Source organism: Cryptotermes secundus, unplaced genomic scaffold (assembly GCF_002891405.2).
Source record: "Cryptotermes secundus unplaced genomic scaffold, Csec_1.0 scaffold673, whole genome shotgun sequence".
In the NCBI taxonomy this organism is placed as follows: domain Eukaryota; kingdom Metazoa; phylum Arthropoda; class Insecta; order Blattodea; family Kalotermitidae; genus Cryptotermes; species Cryptotermes secundus.
The window spans coordinates 513,661-533,546 of record NW_019731277.1 but is presented as its reverse complement, the minus strand read 5'-3'; the positions used below and the strand labels follow the sequence as shown (position 1 = coordinate 533,546).

The window sequence follows — 19,886 nt, the reverse complement described above, 5'->3', positions numbered from 1 at the left end:
AAATGCAGTGAAGTGAAATGAAGTAAATTGTGGTCAAGTTGTGAAGGGTACGTAAGTGTAGTGAAGGGGAGGTCATGGTGGAATGTGAGTGTTAATATTTGTTATATTTTTCAATTTGTTTTTCTTTTTTTTTTTCTAAAAAAATACGCGGGGGGAACGCAGATGTCTGGCTTCCCCCCTCCCCCTTCACGCCGGCGCCCATGACGAGAATGTATCCTTGCGCAATTCATCTACATTTACCCCACTCACGTGAAATTACTTCACCATTCTTAAGCCCCAGTTTTAAATTGAAAACCATATTTCACCCCAGTGCTAAGCTGTTGGCTGAATATAAAATAAGGAACGACCTTTACCAAGCGTCTGCAGGGGGCCGGAGACGTTCTGAAAGAAGGGGCGAGGGGGGCACGAACGCTGTTCAGCATTACAGATGAACCACAACCACTCAATTAGTGAAGTGGCCGGCCGGACGGCCAGGGCTGAGGAGGGATTTCCCTGGTCTTCCCTTGTTTTATGCTCTATTTAACGACATTGTCAGTAGTTCAGACGAAAGCCGGGGTAGCTCAGTCAGTATAGTGACTAGGCTATGGGTAGGACAACGGAGGAGTCGGCGTTCGATTCTAGGTAGGGGAAAGAGATTTTCTCTTCTCCGTAACGTCCAAACCGCCTCTGGGGCCTACCTAACCTCCTATACAATGGGTACCCGGTGGGTAAAGCGGCAGGGGCGTGAAGCTAACCACTCATACCCGTCTAGTGCCGAGGTCAAAAATGGTAGAGCTCTACCTCCACTCCCCCATACGTTTTAATTAGACCCAGGGATAACTTTACCTTATTTTATCAGCAGTTGAGGCTGTGTAGGGATGAGCGGTGGCTGGACACAGCAGCCGCGCGGTCTAGGGCAGTGTTCCTCAACCGCCGGACCGCGACCCGATACCGTACCCTCGTCTTATAGAAAAAAGAATTTACCGAGCCGTGGTCTGACAAAGGTTGAGAACCACTGGTCTAAGGCATGAACTGTCTTCGCTCGCTTGGAAGTCGGGATCGTGGGTTCGGATCTGTTTCCTGTGATGTACGGACTGAATTCTTATATATTATTCTTATACATTGCCGGTCACGGTAGCCAAGCGGTCTAAGGCATGAACTGTCTTCGCTCGCGCGGACGCTGGGATCGTGGCTTCGAATCCCGCTCAGGTCATAGATGTTAGATGTTTGTGTATGTGTTTATTCTGTGTTTGTGTTGTCCTGTGTTTAGGTAGACGGTTGGTGTCGGGCTGATCACTCGTCCAAGGAGTCCTACCGTCTGTGAAAAATTATTACGGAACTGAATAAGAGGCCTGGGCCTTGAATGGGCTGGAAGAGCAAATAAAAAACTGTTAAATGGTGGGGTAATCAGTTGATTGTGAGTTGCAAAGGATGTGAAAAAAAAAGGCCATTACTAGTTTAAGGCACTGTGGTGGCATTTGGCTGGTGCGACTCAGGAAGAACACGAAAAAGAAAGGATGGTCAATATGCCAGTCGAGGTTCGAACAGGACATCTGCGGAAAGCAAGTCGGAAGCGTTGCCGTCTGAGCCAATCGGCTCGTTCCCCGATTACTATCGCAACCACTCACCAACTGTAGGGCCTCTGAACTTCGTGGTCAATTGCCTTTCTCTCTGCTTATCTTCTTTTCTCTACGGGGTTAAATCTGCTGCAGCCTGAAACTAATCACTAATCGCAGTAAAATGCTCAGATATAGATTATATTTAGCCATACACTTATATCCTTATATATAGATATAATTTGTATACTTGATATTCAAGAGCGACATTACGTAATTTCATGTTACCATAGCAACGAATTCTCGAGCGTTAACACGTTGTATGATTCCAAGGTGTGTAATAGATGAGAAAATAGCAAGCAGGATTTTGTTTCAGTGTATCGTGTCTATTCTGTGAGCACCGATAATATTTTGATGTGGAAATGTTAAGTGTACTATAGTGTGTGAAGGAGATGGGTGATTGTGTACGTCAGATGTTGGCATCATTTATATTTTGGTTTTCTGAATTATGACGCCGTGTAGTCTGGTAAGCATACTAGCGTTTCAGTGGGACATATTATCTTCATCTTTCCGAATATTATAAGGCGTCATTTTAGGTTGGTTATTTAACGACACTGTCACTATCGAGACTATAACATCGATGATAGGACGATTGATGGATGCGGTACAATTGGTCAAAAGGTAAAGCCGTGGAGACCCATAGGGCTGTGAGACGTCGAGGCTCCCATATTTCTCTAGACAGTCAGCTCACAGATGGTTGTGAGGTTGTCAGCCTTAGGCGCTGGAAGCTCTTTATAACTCCAGAAAAATTCCTGGTACTCATTTCTCTTAGAGGCTGAGTCGTTCCCAGGGCCATAGTGCGGCTGGAAAGATTAGGTCAATTGAAAAAAAAAAACACCTAATCGGGACTCGAAACCGCGACCTTCCGGCTTGTGACATAGTGCCTCAACAAACTACGGCGGGATAGTGTAGTCGGTATAGCGACTGGCTACGGGCTGGACGAACGAGGGGTCAGAGTTCGAGTTCCTGTAGGTTCAAGAATTTTCTCCACGTCGTTCAAACCGGCTCTGGGGCCCACCCAGCCTCCTATTCAATGGGTACTGGGGGTTCTTTCCCCGGAGTAAAGCGGCAGGGGCGTGAAGCTGACCACTCACCTCTAGCCAGTGCCGAGGTCAAGAAAATGTGGATCTATACATCCACTCCCCCATACGCCTTCATGGCGTAGTGCTTAATTAGATACAGTTGATGGAATGATAAACGGTAGAGGAAACGGAAGCATTCCGACAAAACCTGTCCCAGTGTCACTTTATCATAGCCCAGAAAATCAAGTTATGAATCTTTACCGTCGCCATAAGACTGGCCCAGAAATACCATGACAGATACAGTTTCTCTTTGTAAGAATTGTCTAAGATAAATAAATGCCTTGGTATGATGTTAGTTCTTTGATGAAAAGAAATGTGACAGGTAGCCATTAATTGCAGTGACATTTAACTGTGTTTGTTGACATGAAACAGAGAGAACTAATTACAAGTTCCCTCGCCTTCTGATTATTAAAGTCACGTTGTAATTTCTTTTGTCTGTGAATTCCAACACAGTTCTTTGTGCAGTCTGTTTGACCCTCAATAATAATTAATACGATGCGATCGTTTTCAATTATCTTGTCAGAGTTTTCATCTGTAAAAAGAAATGTTCGTTTTCACCTTTAATATAAGATCCGACGCTTAATGGAACAGCCTCACAAGTTTTTATGAATGTGACGTAATTAAAGTTTCTGTCTTCGAAAGTAATGTTGGACGTTGCTGAACTGTTATTAAGAAGAATTTCCTGTGGGGTCATGTTACCTCGTTTGTTGCACTGTAAATGTTGTGTAATAGTAGAATTTCCTCATCTGGTTGTACTGTCAGTTTGCTTATTACAAACATTTATTTTTAACCCTACAAAAGCCAAGCGTCGAAAATTTCGACATTTAAAAAATTGCTAAATCCGTCAACTTAGGACATCTGTTAACAATTTATCGGAACTACGTAGTCAGTAAACAGTAGTCAAGCATTTTCTGTCTCTAACATGAAGTTCATAGGGAGTTCTTGTGTTATTCATCCGTCTCCGTGGCCTGTAGTCCGCAAGCAAACTATACTAACCGAGCGACCGCCGCTTGTCGGCGAAGTTAGTGCCAACTTTAGCGGATAGAGGGTGTCGTGTGGTCAGCGCAACGAATCCCCCCGCCATTAATTTCGGTTTTCTAGCCCGGAGCCGCTATCTCCTTGAAATAGCTCCTCAATTATCCTCACGAGGCTGAGTGGACACCGTTCCAGACCCACTACTTCTCAGAAAATGTGGTAGCGCCGGGAATCGAACCAAGACCTCTGGATCTGTAGCCATGAACTCTGACCACTAGACCACAGAGACAATTCAGTTTCGGAAATTTGACCTGGCAGCGTAGGAAATAAAGCTGGTACTTATAACGTTAGAAGTAAAGTGTCTTCTGGGCTTTGTGACCGCTAAATTAATCCCCACGCTTCATGAAAGGAGATGAATTTCTTGACAAGCTCAGCGAATGTTCGCTTCTTAATATGGACTCTGCTATATGCAGTTAGATCGTCTTGCCCTTAGATCATGAGTCATCTACCGCATTGTACACATATTTCATCTGGCCCTACATCTTAAACTTGACTATCGGGGAAAGTTCTGCCAGTAACCACGCTACGCCAGCATAATTCTCGTGCGGTGTTGTTGTGCTGCTACCTGGGCTGTAAGAGACACCGCTAAAAGGAGTCGAGTTCATGAAATGACATTCCTTAGGCGTCCTGAAGAAGAGGCGTCGATACGGGGTGGGGGTTGAATACGGTGATGTTATCAAAATTGTGATTATATATTTAAAAAGCAATATGAATCCAAGTTTAATATCGAATATTGACAATTTTAAATCCACACTTAACATAATTAAAAGAAAAAGTAAATGTCTTATTGTCCTTAATTAATTAATTAAGCACGGCTCTATTAAAACGCATGGGGGAGTGGAGGAATAGCTCCACCATTTTTCATCTTGGCATTAGATGGAGGTATGATTAGCTTCACGCCCCGGCCGCTTTATTCCCGGGGAAATAGTATGTAAGCAGCAAACAAAATCGCCTGCTTCTTGTTTAGAAAAAGAGTGGCTATATAATTTCGGATTTTATGTTTTAAAAACTGGTGAAAGTCAAGCGGCGTTTCGGAGGTACATAGCTCTATCTTTCGAAGAGTAAGGCAAGGAAAGAACTACCGCGGAGCACGCAGTGCTTACTTGCTATGTAAGCTCTGCTTTATACCTGTAGATGGATGCGATATGTTCCTCCGAAACGTCGCTCGATTTTTACCGGACTATACGACGTGTTATCTCAGAAGGCATAATAACACTTGAAGTCGATGTATAAACTTTCAGAGGTCTTTGCTTTACCACTGAAACCACATTCACTGCCTTGTTTATGCCATGTCTTAAACTGTGAAAGTTCAAATAACATTTGCCTTGTTCTTCTGTTACTTACACCTCCCCCCCCCCTCTGCGTCTCGTGTTTTTATAGGTCAGTGAAAATAACCTCTGGGAGGTCATGTGAAATGTCGAGGAAACCCGCCAGGTTCAGCCCATTTGTGTCTGCGGTACAATAGAGAATTATGCATGGAGGAAGTGGCATTGTTCCCTGGCTGTCAGTCTAAATGTGTTTGGCTCCCGCGTTCAGCCAGCCGTGCGCCCATCTTCATGTCTCGCGTGCTCTGTCCAGGCTCTCGGCGTCTCCGAGACTTTTACGTGTTTGCTTTGCGGGATATCTTCTCCCCTGTTTCAATTCTTCCCTTCGCTGTTTTTTACAGAAAAAAAAAGAACTCTCCATTGTTGCTGAACCGGGATAGCTCAGTCGGTATAGCGGCTGGCTACGGGTTTGACTGCCGAGGGGTTGGAGTTCAAGTCCCGGTAGGGTCAAGACTTTTCTCCACGTCGTCGAGACCGGCTTCGAAGCTCACCCAGTGGGTACCGGCAGCTTATTCTCCGGAAGTAAAGCGGCCAGGGCGTGAAACTGACAGTTCACCTCTAACTAGTGCCGAGGTCAAGGAAGCGTGGATCTATACATCCACTCCCCCATACGCCTTCTTAGCGTGATGCTTAATTAGTTAAACACTTACACAGGTTTACCTTAACACTCTCGGTAAAAAAAAAGTAAATTTGTCCCTGTGCTCAGCTAATTAAGTAGTACGACGCGAAGGTGTATGGGGAAGTGGATGTATAGATCCACATTTTCTTGACCTCGGCACTGGTTGGAGGTGAGTGGTCAGCTCCAGGTCCCAGCCGCTTTACCCCCGGGGAAAGAGCCCCCTGTACCAATTGGATAGGAGGTTGGGTGATGCCGTTCTGCACCATGTTGAGAAGAGAAAATTCTTGACCCTACAGGGACTCGAACTCGGACCCCTCGGTCGTTCAGCCCGTAGCCAGTCGCTATACCGACTGAGCTATCCCGCCACCACCACTCTCGATAGCCGGGTTAATTGCGTCAGTATAGTAACTATGCAGAGTGCTACCAACAGGAATGTGACGACGTTTAGTCGGGTAGATTTTCACCGACAAGAGAAAGGCTCTGTTTCGCACCCTTTGCTTCGCTTACCCTTCAATCCTGGAGATGAGGCAGTAAGTTGCTCCGAAACGTCGATGAGTTATGAACCATGGACTTGAGATGTAAATCAGTTTTGATGCCGCAACAGCAGAAGGGGAAGGTGGGGTAAGCGGAGCTCATTGTCACGAATGCTGTGACAGGTAAAACCGTGTGCTGAGGTCCATTTCAAAAACATTAGCCTGTTTATAAATAGGATTGTCATTTTCGTGTATCTCACAGCTCGTGCCCTACAGAACCATATGTACGGTGTTACATCCCAGCATATATACTACCTCTGTGGGAGCCTCAGATCCACACACAGTATAGTCACCAGGCTACGAGATGGCTGATAGGGAAATTGGTGTTTGATTTTCGGCTGGAGCAGAGAATTTTCACGTGCGAATTAAGATTCTTGTATCAGTCACTATGATCATGACTGTTTTCTGGCATGTGACGTCATATAGTCTGCAATATGCTTTCCGACGTTTCGGCACGATCATTATTACTTCCATGTTAAGGACAGAACCATAAGTGGATCTTCCGAATTCAAGACGAAACTATGAATGAGTATCTGGAAGATTCCTCTATTTTATTTTCCTCTTAACATGGATACATCACGCTCCTCCTAAACGTCGGTACTCATCCACCAGGTCACGTGGCGTCACATTACAGAAGGCAGTAATCTTCAGATGATCTCCCCCCCCCCCAACCCAGCTTCCTATGCAATGGGTACCGGAGGTTGTTCCTCCGGAAGTAAAGCGGCCGGGGCGTGAAGCTGACCACTCGCCTCCCCCAGTAAAAACAAACTCTGTGGTTTTAGTCTTCAAACGAACTATACCGACCGAACGACCGCCGCTTGTCGGCGAAGTTAGTGCCAACTTTTGCGGATAGAGGGTGCCACGTGATCAGCGCAACGAATCCCCACGACCGTGAATTTCGGTTCTCTAGACCAGAGCCGCTATTTCCTTGAAATAGCTCCTCAATTATCCTCACGAGGCTGAGTGGGCCCCGTTCCAGACCCACTACTTCTCAGAAAATCTGGTAGCCCCGGGAATCGAACCCAGGACCTCTGGATCTGTAACCTGAAACTCTGACCACTAGACTACAGAAGCGGTCACATTTACATATAGAAAATAACATTTTTTTTATTGGATTAACGTATTCGTAAACGCCATGCAGCTTGAAAAAAGAAAGTGTTTGCTGCAAAGGCGGTTCTTCCTGATTTCTTTCTACTAGCTCTGGTTATTAGTTAACATGACCAGGCCAGTAAATTTTTGCTAACAAAGACGGGAACCAGTGTTGTATGTTACAAGAAGAGATTGGATTAAATCACACCCCATTTATGGCTGCTGTAGGGAGGGTTAATATGAGTAAGGCATCGAGCATGGTGATCAGGCTTTTGTTATTAAAACGAACCCTGTATTTTTAGAAAAAAAAAATTTACGAGGGAAGAAAATTAACGTTAACCCCCACCCTCAAGGCAGCCAAATAATTTAATTAAAATATATTGTACTGTCTGTACAAATTTTTAGTAACCCCCCCTCCCATAAACACTGTTAAATACATACGCCTGTAATAATCGACTTTATTACTTTCCCCCCATTTTGCGAAAATGTACAGTATCAGAATATACAAAGCTTGGCAATTCTTTATCTTATTACATCATGACAGCCCAAAGACCATGTTGGTTCAGCGCATATCTGGTGTAAAAAAAGGTAAAGTTGTTCCTGTGCTTAACTAATTAAGCACCACGCCATGAAGACGTATGATTTATGGAGGAGTAAGTAAAGTAAAGCTATCCCTGTAACAGGCCGTGGAAGCCCATAGGGTTGTGAGACGTCGAGGCTCCCACATTTTCTAGACAATCGACTCACAGATATCGGTGAGGTTGTCAGTCCTACGCACCGGCCACCCTTTACTCCCCAGAAAAATTCCTGGTACTCATTTCTGTTAAAGGCTGAGTCGACCATAGGGGAGTGTATGTATGTACTTGAGTGGTCAGCTTCATGACCGGCTCTGGGGCACACCCAACCTCCTATCCAATGGGTACTGGGGGCTCTTTCCCTGGGGGTAAAACGGCAGGAACGTGAAGCTGACTACTCACCTCCAACTAGTGCCGAGGTCAACAAAATGTGGATCTATACATCCACTCTCTCGTACGCCTTCATGGCGCAGTGCTTAATTAATTAAACACAGGGACAACTTTACCTTTACTGTGTATGGTTTATTTTTCCGTGAAGGTGAAGTTGTCTTGCTTTCACATGGAGCTGAACACCAGATACACGGAACATTTCCATTTGCTACCTTGCCTAGTATCGACCCGGTTTTCTTTCTATTCCATTATGTGTGTCTGTATCATCTGTTATGACCACACCCTAATTCATTTTTATTATGGCTTATGTTTACTGTGGTCTTATATATTATTGTCATTAAACTTCCGTGCCATATCTGACTTCTGTTCCCCAGTGTTGTGTTGAATGAAGCTTGTCCATGAGGCAATAACATTTTCTGCCGTAGGAACAGAAAATTTCTGGAAATATAACTGAATGGGTTTAGAGAAATGTATTCAATTTCCTTTTATCTCTTGTCTTTTCTTCTTTCTTATTTTGAGAAACAGATAATTCTGCCAATATGGTGACTCGGCTACAGTCTGAACGACTAGAAAATAAGTCATAATATCCTGATTCGTCGAGTTTTCGTTTTGCAGTATTCCCAAAGTCATGTTGCCTCGTATGAATACGTATGTACTCAGTGACGTCCTGCAAATTAATTTCCCTTGTTGAGTGTTGGGAGACCTGCATCAAGTGCATTGCTGCGTGTGGCAACCCTGGAGCTAATTCTGAGTGAAGTGGCAATATTGTTAGGTTTGCCAATCAAAAGCCCATCCAGCTGTATTCACGTTTCATCCATTGATATTCCATTCCATCCATGGATATTCCAACTCTCCCCCCAAACCCCAAGGGGATGAGTTACACTCTTGTTTCCCAACCAGTGTTCCAGTGACCGCTGCCGGTCCGCATATTTTAATTTGATTTATACGGTATGTATTTTAATCCTTTCAAGATCAATGGTTACTATGCTTACCGCTATTTTAACGTTAGAAAACACTTTGCATTTGCCTTAATGATGTTTCTCACAATAAATAGCGGATATTTACATAAACAGCGTTAACCGGTTGGTTCTTATAGCGGAGACGTAATGTGTTTCCTGTGAGGTACGATCTGAATATTTATGTATTATCTACATGGATTTCAGGCTTCAGATGCAGGAATATTTTCTCAGTGAAAAAATATACTGTACTAAAACATCGATAATTTTTATATAGAAGCTTCATTACTTCATAGGGAGCCGGAATAGCTCAGTCAGTATAGGGACTATTCAACAGAATAAACGACCGAGGAGTCGGGGTTCGATTCCCTGTAAGAACAAGAGATTTTTCTCTTCTCCATAACGTTCAGACCGGCTCTGGGTTCCACCTAGCCTCCTGTACAATGGGTACAAGGGGCTGTTTCTACGGGAGTAAGGCGGTCGGGGCGTGAATCTGGCCACTCATGTTCATCTGGTATCCATTTCAAGAATGGTGGAGCTATACCTCCATTCCCTCACACGTCTTCACGGAGTGATGATGAATTATTTCAGTCCAGCGAAAACTTTACCTTACATTTTTTTGGCAACTCGTTACAGTTCATAATTCACTTATGGAGCTATGAATCTTTTAGATGTTTGTTTGGACTCCCTGGACGGGACGGAATTGGTCCATCTCGAGGCCTGTTCATACGAAACACAACATAAACGCACGAAAAAACATGAACGTATTCTCTACCTCGAATGGGGTTCGAACCCACGATTTCAATGTTCAAGTGATCGAAGCCGGTACGTGCCTTAATCCAGAAAAATGTCATAAGCATAACAATATTCGTGGGAAAGATCAGAAATCCGTACAACATTTTAGTCGGGAAAACTGAAAGAAAGAAACAGTTTGGAAGATCTGGTCATGGATGGAAGGGAAACAGGCCCATTAGAAGTCGATCGTAAACAGATGTGTGTGTGGATTGGATTCAGTGAACATTCGGGATTCATAAATATGCAGAATCTCCTGCACGACTAAGCGACTATCAGCTTCTCAAGAGTGACTCAGCTTCATAGAGTTAATAATATCGTCGTCTGAGTAGTGGTGTGTGTTATCCTTCCTGGGTAAATGAGATAATACTTTCTGATTCTTCGTATTTTGTTGCATTATCTCTATGTACTTTCCTAAGTTTATCTTAAGGCGCGTCCACATTACTCGTGCTCGTCCTCGTGTGACTCGCTATGCTCGCGAGTAATGTGAACGATATGACAAATCACGAGACAAGCAAATTTAAAATTTTTAATTTAAAAACTATAGCCAATAAATTAAAATACGACTACAGCCTATACACACTACGAGTAAATATACGGATCCTCACGCGCCGAAGCCTGGCGAGCAACTGAAGTAGTGTGGACGAAGATTTACCAGCACAAGTAAAAGCCAGATAAGTCTCCCGGAGAGCACGAGCACGAGCACGAGCAGGAGTAATGTGGACGCGCCTTTACATGCAAGTGTGAGATTTCTGAATGTGTTTTCTTGTACGTCACATTCTAACAGCAGTTGATTTCCTAACCTCAAAACCCAGTTTCCTGATAATTGGTACTGATGGATATCGTGTACTTAGATACTCGGATAACGATATATTGAGCTCAAAAAGAGAGATATTTCCGAAAACTTGTTTTACATATTCCACGTGTGCATAATTTTTAATTGCAAATACTCAGCAAGGGTGGTTATGGCGTATATTTGATTTCCCCTATCATAAAATGTTGTAAATAAACATGTCTTTGTGTTGGAATAGTAATTATGTTTGTATAGTATTTGTGCACTGCAGTATGAGACAGGTTGTAGAGCAGTCCTTGGGAAACCCCAGTGCTGTTTTACGGTTAGTGAATCAGGAAAGGTTAGGAACCAGTAAATTGTACAATCAACTAATGTCTATTATCCCAGAGCTGTGTGAAATTAAATCGCGATTATAAACAGACGTGAAGAAAAACAGTGATCCATGACCTAAGAACGATTCGAACCTGCATTCATTTTCAGCGATTGTCTTGTTAGAATATGGTAGAGACCAGAACCAGAGGAAGTCTCCTTTTAATACGTCATGAGAGATCACCGTCTTGCAAGCAACTTTCTTTTTAATTGTTCTTCGGATGTTCATCTGTTGGGGAGCTCAGTAAGATTACTTTTGAAGGTTCGTCGGTTGAACGTGGGTATGGTTTCTTTTAAAAAACTTATTTACCATAAATATCAAATGAGGAACATGTCGTATCATATGTAACTAACTAAATAAATAACTAATAACTAGAAACATAAACTTATATATCAAAGGAGTAGTGTCCTTGTTAAGAATTAGTTCTTCAAGACATTCGCAGCTTTTATAGAACTCGAAGGTTCGAAACCTTGTTCAAAGAGTTCGCCACTGGACGGTGTGCATATGATCAAGAATGTGTGCATATGATCAGACATTAATAACGTAATAATGAGTAATATTTTAAATTCTTCCCGAGCTTCTTCAAGCTGTTAAGATAAATGTTTTTGAAATGACTTCATATTCGTTCATATCACATGTAGTTCTTCCAGACTACCGCTAGGATGCGCTGAGCGTCATTCGCCATAAAAAATTGTCTAGCTTTGTTTTGATGCAGACGAAGAAGCAGTGTGTTTCGTGCTCCAGGTTGGTAGGGGGCGTGTTCGTCGCAGTTGTAGGAATATCTGTGTGATTATCAGTTACAATGTAATCGCTGAAACATGTAGACTGCTTCACGGATTAGTTTTCCACGTTACCGCTCCTACAGGAATAATGAATAAACGTAAACAAATGAAAGTGACAGTGCGTTGCAGAGATACTGTGCATGAGTGTTGAATGCATTTGCCTCTTTGACTTTTGAAATGGAGGGAGCGGGATAATAATGAATTGTTGTGAATGATTTTTGTGTTACATTACATGAACGTGTTTATGGATAATGTGTGTTGATGTGAAAAGAACCGTGACTTGTGTTTCAAGAACTTTGATAGATTTAAGAAGTTGTTAAGCGTATCCTATCATATAGAATTCGGATTGGAAATGTCACACAAGGCATGCGGCGTAGGTGAACCGGAAGTTGGTTACAAGGTAAGAAAAGAGAGTTAATTCTTATTGGTGACAGAGTAATTAGAACCTACGGCTGTGTTCTGTTGTGGGCACAGCCCACATTTGGGTGTAGATCTGCATTCTTAAAAGCATTTTCAGTCCATGTTTTGTTGTATAATTTAAGAGATTGATGTTTAGAATAGGGCTTTTAGCGATTATAACCTGTCAATTTCCGTTTAACTGTTTTGGTGACTGATAAGTAGCTTGTGTAGTAATATGTAACAGCTACTGATGTTATGTTGCGTTAACCGGGCAGTCTAGGATCGTGTCGAAGTGACGAGAGAGAGAGAGAGAGAGAGAAAAGAAAGGAAGCAGCCGGTGTAGAGTAATAGGCCATATCCCAGCGAAGATTATTGTTTCTGTGTGTTTATTTAGAAACCATCGAAATGACGAGATAAAATTTCCAAATTAAACTAACCATTTGGTTCCACATCATTTCTCACTGATGAATCCTGGAATTGTATTCTTAAAAAAAAAAAAAAGTGCAGCGACCTATTGCAAACTTATTTTCTCCAGATCGATTGTTCTTCCTATTCGAGACTAAATAACTCCCGCGACTGATGTTATGTGTTATTATCCCATCCGTGCATCCTGTTTGTGTTTAATTTCTAAATAATTTTAATAGTCTTCACACAGGCGACAGACTTGGTGCCTACATGTCTTTTATGATATAATCTTATCGCAGATACGAAATGTACTTCACCTACCGAATGACCGATTTAAGGTATGTAGTGACATAAGATTTTATCATAAAGATATACAGTACGTTATTTGTGTCACAGGAATTACAATTAGTTGACATAGCGTTTTCTTAAATAATCCATAGATCGATCAATCGTCCATATTTCTTGGACCATTCTTCGTTGCTAGAAATAGAATATTAACCTGTCACCGAAACTTGATAAAGTATGTTAACTTGTAGGTCTGTTTTGCGTAAAGGAAAGAATGTAACCTAACAGGTTGGTCTAAGGGGTAATGCTCTGAGCTCGTGTTGGAGAGGTGCCCGATTCGAATCTCGGCTGAGACATGGGCTATTCTGACTTGAGGTTTTCGTGGTTTTACTTCCTCCCCCCCCCCCAAATTAAGGATAATGTGGGAATTAGGCCACTATTGCTTAGTTCCAAATTTTTTCCATTTCATCTATGTCATCCTACCATCCAATGCTGTATATTCTAGATACTGAAAAAGAAACCTCCGTGATTTTAGTCCGCAAGCGAACTATACCGACCGAGCGACCGCCGCTTGTCGGCGAAGTTAGTGCCAACTTTTGCGGATAGAGGGTGTCATGTGGTCAGCACAACGAATCCCCACGGCCGTTAATCTCGGTTTTCTAGACAGGAGCTGCTATTTCCTTGAAATAGCTCCTCAGTTATCCTCACGAGACTGAGTGGACCCCGTTCCAAACCCACTGCTTGTCAGAAAATCTAGTAGCGCAAGGAATCGAACCCGGACCTCGGGATCTGTAGCCAGGAACTCTGACCACTAGCCCACAGAGGCGATCTATATGTTATTTACCATCGACTTTTTTACATATCATTTAATTTATGTGTACTTACATATTAACTAGCAACATAAGTAACTTCAGAAGCTAGGGGCCGCGCCATAGCTCAAGCAGTTAGTCACTGGCTTCCCACCGCAGCGGCCCGGGTTCGATCCCGGGTCTGGTCAAGTGGGATTTGTGGTGGACAAAGTGGCGCTGGGGCGGGTTTTCTCCGAGTACTTCGGTTTCCCCTGTCAGTCTTCATTCCACCAGTTGCTCCACAATCACCCTCACCTATCATCTGGGGCTGGCACAATAGGCCAGAAGTAGCCGCAATACAAGGGACTTAGTCCCACCCCACTAGCAATAAAGAAAAGCTTGGGAAGTTACGGCCATGGCGATCTTCACGTCAGCGCTGCCAACAGTGGATGTTTACTTTTAAAATAAAACCCCAAGCTTAACCTTCAGAAGTGTTTAGATATTTATCTGAAAGAATATCGAATCATTTTAGAAGAATACCAAAAAACGTAACATTTTAGACTTGTTGGATTATGTTTTGGATCGGTTTTTTTAGAGATAAACTTCTAAGGTTGGCAGCGCGTGCGTGGTGGGCTACACGACGGTAACTGTTACAATTACATGGGTTAATACGTGTCATTTCAAGCTTGTAAGACGAAACCGTGAAGTTCTGACGTATATTTTCTATTATTGATGGCCTTGGTGTTTCATTACGAACGTTTATGCATTAAACGGACATGGGGCTACGGGAAAGCACCGCAAATATAGCTCTTTTAGGTCTGCTACAGAAAGTGTATGGTCACTTAGCAACTAGATCATCGACAGAGAAACGGAGAAAGAATTTCGAGAATACCGAAGTATTGTCTATTGTAAACAAGTAGAAGTGATCATTCTTCGCCCGGAATTTGACACATTTCCTTGTGAATATCACAGTATTTAGCAGCTAAAACTCTGAAGAAGGCATAGCACTAAAATGAAGAAACCGCGGTTTTCTTGTAAATTACAATGAAGTATTAGTAATGAGGGCTGGATTAGCATCAAGGTAATGTAACGCAATCCATACGCACGACCAAGATGACAGAGGAAATTAGCTTCGATTTAGGAAACAGGTAACGTTTTTATATACACGTGTGTTAGGCTGAAAAAAAGTCTTATGACATTGAACTAAATGAGTTCTAACGGGGCTCGAAATCAAGCTCCAGTCTGCTGACTAGAAGGCCAGCAGTAAATTACTTCTCTGCTCTAAGGCTAATGACGGACTCAGGATTGCGAAGAATGAGTTTTGGAACTCTTTGTATTCTGCTTCAGGAGTTCACGTACTTTGTGCTACCGCAAACACCTATATAATACATAAGTATACTCGACCTTGTATCTCTTCCGGTCAGCGGAAAGTGCAGTTCTGCACACTGTTGCAGGTCCCTGTCAGACTGTACGGTGACAGCAGGAACCTAAACAGCTTTACAGCCTCTCTGCAGCTACAGTAAGCTATAAAATGTTCCTGTACAGTCAGGAAAAGTGCAGTTCTGCACACTGTTGCAGGTCCCGATCAGGCTGTACGGTGACAGCAGGAACCTAAATAGCTTTACAGCCTCTCTATACCTACAGTAAGCTATCAAATGTTCCTGTACAGTCACGAAAAGTGCAGTTCTGCACACTGTTGCAGGTCCCTATCAGGCTGTACGGTGACAGCAGGAACCTAAATAGCTTTACAGCCTCTCTACACCTACAGTAAGCTATAAAATGTTCCTGTACAGTCACGAAAAGTGCAGTTCTGCACACTGTTGCAGGTCCCTATCAGGCTGTACGGTGACAGCAGGAACCTAAATAGCTTTACAGCCTCTCTACACCTACAGTAAGCTATAAAATGTTCCCGTACAATCACGAAAAGTGCAGTTCTGCAAACTGTTGCAGGTCCCTATGAGGCTGTACGGTGACAGCAGGAACCTAAATAGCTTTACATCCTCTCTACACCTACAGTTAGCTATAAAATGTTCCTGTACAGTCACGAAAAGTGCAGTTCTGCGCACTGTTGCAGGTCCCTATCAGGCTGTACGGTGACAGCAGGAACCTAATAGCTTTACAGCGTCTCTACACCTGCAGTAAGCTATAAAATGTTCCCGTACAATCACGAGAGAATTCACGAAATGTTTTGCTATCTGCAGGTGAATTTTCCGAAAGCTCCTGTAGGCCTTTTTAAATCTTACTGGCGTAACAAAAATATTCGTGGATGCAACTCGGTGAGCCCCCTTAGGAGTGTGTTGAAACCCACAGGTAGAGGAACCATGATCTGCTGCATATGGGAGCAGGTCTGCATTCTGTTTGGCGTTCGGTGAAGCGGTCGACGCTTCGTGTTACAGGCAACCTGACGACAGCGACAGCGTTCGCCGGAGGGGTTAATTGAGTCTGACACGGAAGGTTCGCATTTCTCATTTACGGAAAGTGCACTTAAGATTTGGAACCGGACTAGAGGTGTACCGTGGTATTTACGGCTGGGGCTCGATTCCCGGCAGGAGCAAGGGATTTTTCTATTATTCACAGCGTCCAGACCGACTTTGGGGCCCATCCAACTTCCTGTTGAATGGGTACCGGTTGCTGTTTCCCTGGGCGTGAAGCCTCGATGTAGAAGGAGGTTTAAAAGAATAATCTTAACTCCATGGAGCTGAGCCCTTCTTGAGAAGTCGCTAATTGTGCAGCTACTCAAGGACTCACCAACATTTTGTGGAACCCAAAGGTTCAGTACCACGTTCACAAGAGCCCTCCATTGGCCCCTGTCCTGAGCAAGTTCAATCCAGTCTATACCACCCCAACCTACCCTTCTGAGATCCATTTTAATATTATCCTTCCACTAATGTCCAAGTCTAGTGCTCTCTTTCATTCTCGCTTTCCCGCCAAAATACTATATGTATTCTTCTTCTTCTTCTTCTCCTTTCCCCATTCGTACTACATGCCCTGCCCATATCATCCTCCTTGACTTGATCGTTCTAATTATACTTGGAGAAGAGTCCAAGTCCAAGAGTCCATCCTCCCGTCACTTCATCTCTCTTCGGTCCAAATATTCTCCTCAACACCCTGTTCTCAAACACCCTCAGTCTATGTTCCTCCCTTAACATCAGAGACCAAGTTTCAGACGGATACAGAACCACAGGCAAAATTATAGTTTTTTGTATATTGTAATTTTTATGTTTTTAGACAGCAGACGAGAAGACAAAAGGTTCTGGACTGAATGGTAGCAAGCATTACCCGAATTCAGTGTCCTCTTGATTTCCTCCTCAATCAAATTTTGATTTGTTATCGTCGTTCCCAAATATCTGAACTGTGTCGCATTTTCAAAACGTTTGTTTCCTATCTTTATGTCATGATTGTGCCCTGCATTTTGGTGACGAGACAGTAACATATACTTAGTTTTCTCTGCGTTTACTGCGAGATAAACCTCTTTGCTTGCGTCAATTTTAAGTCTGTGTGTTTTTCCTTACGGTACCTATGTTATCTCCCATTAGACTCGCATCACTAGCATAGACCGGCAGCTGATGTGTTCCATTTAATTTCAGTTTAAAGGAATAATCTTAATTCCATATTTCACGGGTTAATGAAATGACAGTCATGCACAGAGCTGTGACTCCTAACGGTACAACTGTCTGTCCGTCTGTGAGGCTGACAGTTAGGCCCTCGGCCCTGGCACATGTGACGTTATTTTGCCCAGACTATGACTAATGTAAAATCAATGTTTACATGATGTCGAAGCACAGACAGGCTTGTAACAGTATGGCGTATACATTAAGAGCAGCGCTTGATAGGAGGAATTATAAATGACATGCCAATATTGATGCTAAAGTATTCATTGCGATAAGCTGGAATATTTCAGTGCTTACTTACTTACTTACTTGCTTATGGAGCTGAGCCCTTCTGGAGGAGCCGCCAAATCTGCAGCTACTCAAGAATTTCCCAACATTTTATGGAACCCGGACGTTCATTACCGTGTTCACAAGAGCCCTCCACTGGTCCCTGTCCTGAGCCAGATCAGTCCAATCTATACCATCCCATCCTATCTCTAAGAACAATTTTAATATTATCCACCAACCTACGCTTAGGTCTTTCCAGCGGTCTCTTTCCTATATGCATTCCTCTTCTCCCCCATTCGTACTACATGACCTGCCCACCTTATCCACCTTGACTTGATCATTCTAATTATACTTGGAGAAGAGTACAAGTTATGAAGCTCCTCATTATGCAGTTTATTCATATAAATTCTTAAAAAGTGTAAATATTCGTGTATAAAATTAGATATTTCTGTCATCCCCCCACACCGGCTCTGGGGCCCACCCAGCTTCCTATCCAGTGGGCACCGAGGTATATTTCCCCGGGGATAAAACGGTTGGGGCTTGAAGCTCACCATACACATCCAGCTAGTGCCTAAGAATGGGGGAGCTATACATCCACTCTCGTATGCATATCTTCATGGCGTGGTGCTTAATTAATGAAGCACGGGGTAACGTTAGGTTTTTGCGATTTGTTTATCGATGCTGTATGATAAGAGTCGCTACAGCCGCTTTTCGAACGGAATTTCATTCAGGTAAATTATTTTCGAGAATGAGTAGTGACGTTAATGCTATACAGGAAACCATGTTTCTCTTATTGTCGCACACGTGTAACGTCATCACCTCACAGACCCACCCAAATGTACACAAAAACAAAACAAACTCCGTGGCCTGTAGTCCGCAAGCGAACTATAGCGACCGAGCGACCGTCACTTGTCGGCGAAGTTAGTGCCAACTTTAGTGGATAGAGGGTGTCGCGTGGTCAGCGCAACGAATCCCCACGGCCGTTAATCTCGGTTCTCTAGACCGGAGCCGCAATTTTCTTGAAATAGCTGCTCCATTATCCTCACGAGGCTGAGTGGACCCCTTTACAGACCCACTACTTCTCAGAAAATCTGGTAGCGCTGGGAATCGAACCAAGGAACGCTGACCACTATACCACAGAGACGACAGAGACGGTGCCCAGATGTACACTCGACGCAAAATGTCTCCGAGTCTGAGCTGCGTCACGGAAAGAGGAGAATGGATGACGAAGGATGGGAAGTGGTGGGAGTAGGAGGGGAATATGCGCTGTCGCGTGGTGGGCTTCCCTCCCCTCCCCGCACGTCGGTTGGTGGCCGATTTGTCTACGTTTGTAATTTCAGCGGCGAAAGATGCTCGGAAGTATTTTATGTGACCGGTAGGATATCCGGATAATACTCGTAGGGTGGATTTGAATTGAAGAAGAGGGCTAGCCCGTCGCTAGATGAATTCAGTAAGTGGCTGATTTTCTTATCCCGCTATAAGATTTTCTTTTTGTAGTGGCTTATCTGATGGGGCGCGGGGATGTCACGTCATCTCCTCTAATCGAGGGGGCCGCCATGGGTGGAGGAAACGAAATAGATGGAAGAAAAGAAGGTACCATATGGAGGTGTCGACGCTGCGCTTGAGTAAATGAAAGCGACGCTTAAAACAAGAAAAGTCTTCTGAGAAGTGACGTCGTATAATCCACTAGTAGTTTACCGACGTTTCGGAGGAACGTGCTGCTTCTAGTCTGTGTCTACTGCATATGGTTTCTGCTTGCTTGTACTCTTTCACCCTGAAGATGTTGGCAGTGCTTTCCTCTGAAGTATCGATGAACTTCTCCCAGAATACACGGCATCATACCCCTCAAGATATAGGCAACATTTCTACTATCTCAGATCGAACGCAGCTTTAGGGACATTGGGAGGCGGTAGTGTAGTTGGTTGAGGCACTATGCTACAAGCTGGAAGGTCGCGGGTTCGATTCCCGAAGAGGTCATTGGATTTTTTATTTAATTTGACATAATCCTACCAGTCGCACTGTGGCCCTGGGGTCGACTCAGTCATTAACAGAAATGAGTACAAAAAATCTTCCTAGGGGCAAAGGGCGGCCGGCGCGTAAGGCTGACAACCTTACTGCCATCTGTGAGCCGATTGTCTAGAAAATGTGGGAACCTCGACGTCTCGCAACCATATGGGCCTTCATGGCTTGTTTAC

The 19,886-nt window shown here is 43.6% G+C and overlaps 1 protein-coding gene across 2 annotated transcripts in view; it reads left to right on the top strand.

Moving 5' to 3' along the window:
* The first annotated feature begins 11,898 nt into the window (after positions 1 to 11,898).
* LOC111866878 overlaps positions 11,899 to 19,886 on the top strand; it is a 123,629-nt gene continuing 115,641 nt past the window's right edge. For both annotated transcript variants that reach the window (XM_033752444.1, XM_023856219.2), the window contains exon 1: positions 11,899 to 12,336. The gene's annotated coding sequence lies outside the window, so the exon portion shown is untranslated. The remainder of the gene's footprint in view (positions 12,337 to 19,886) is intronic.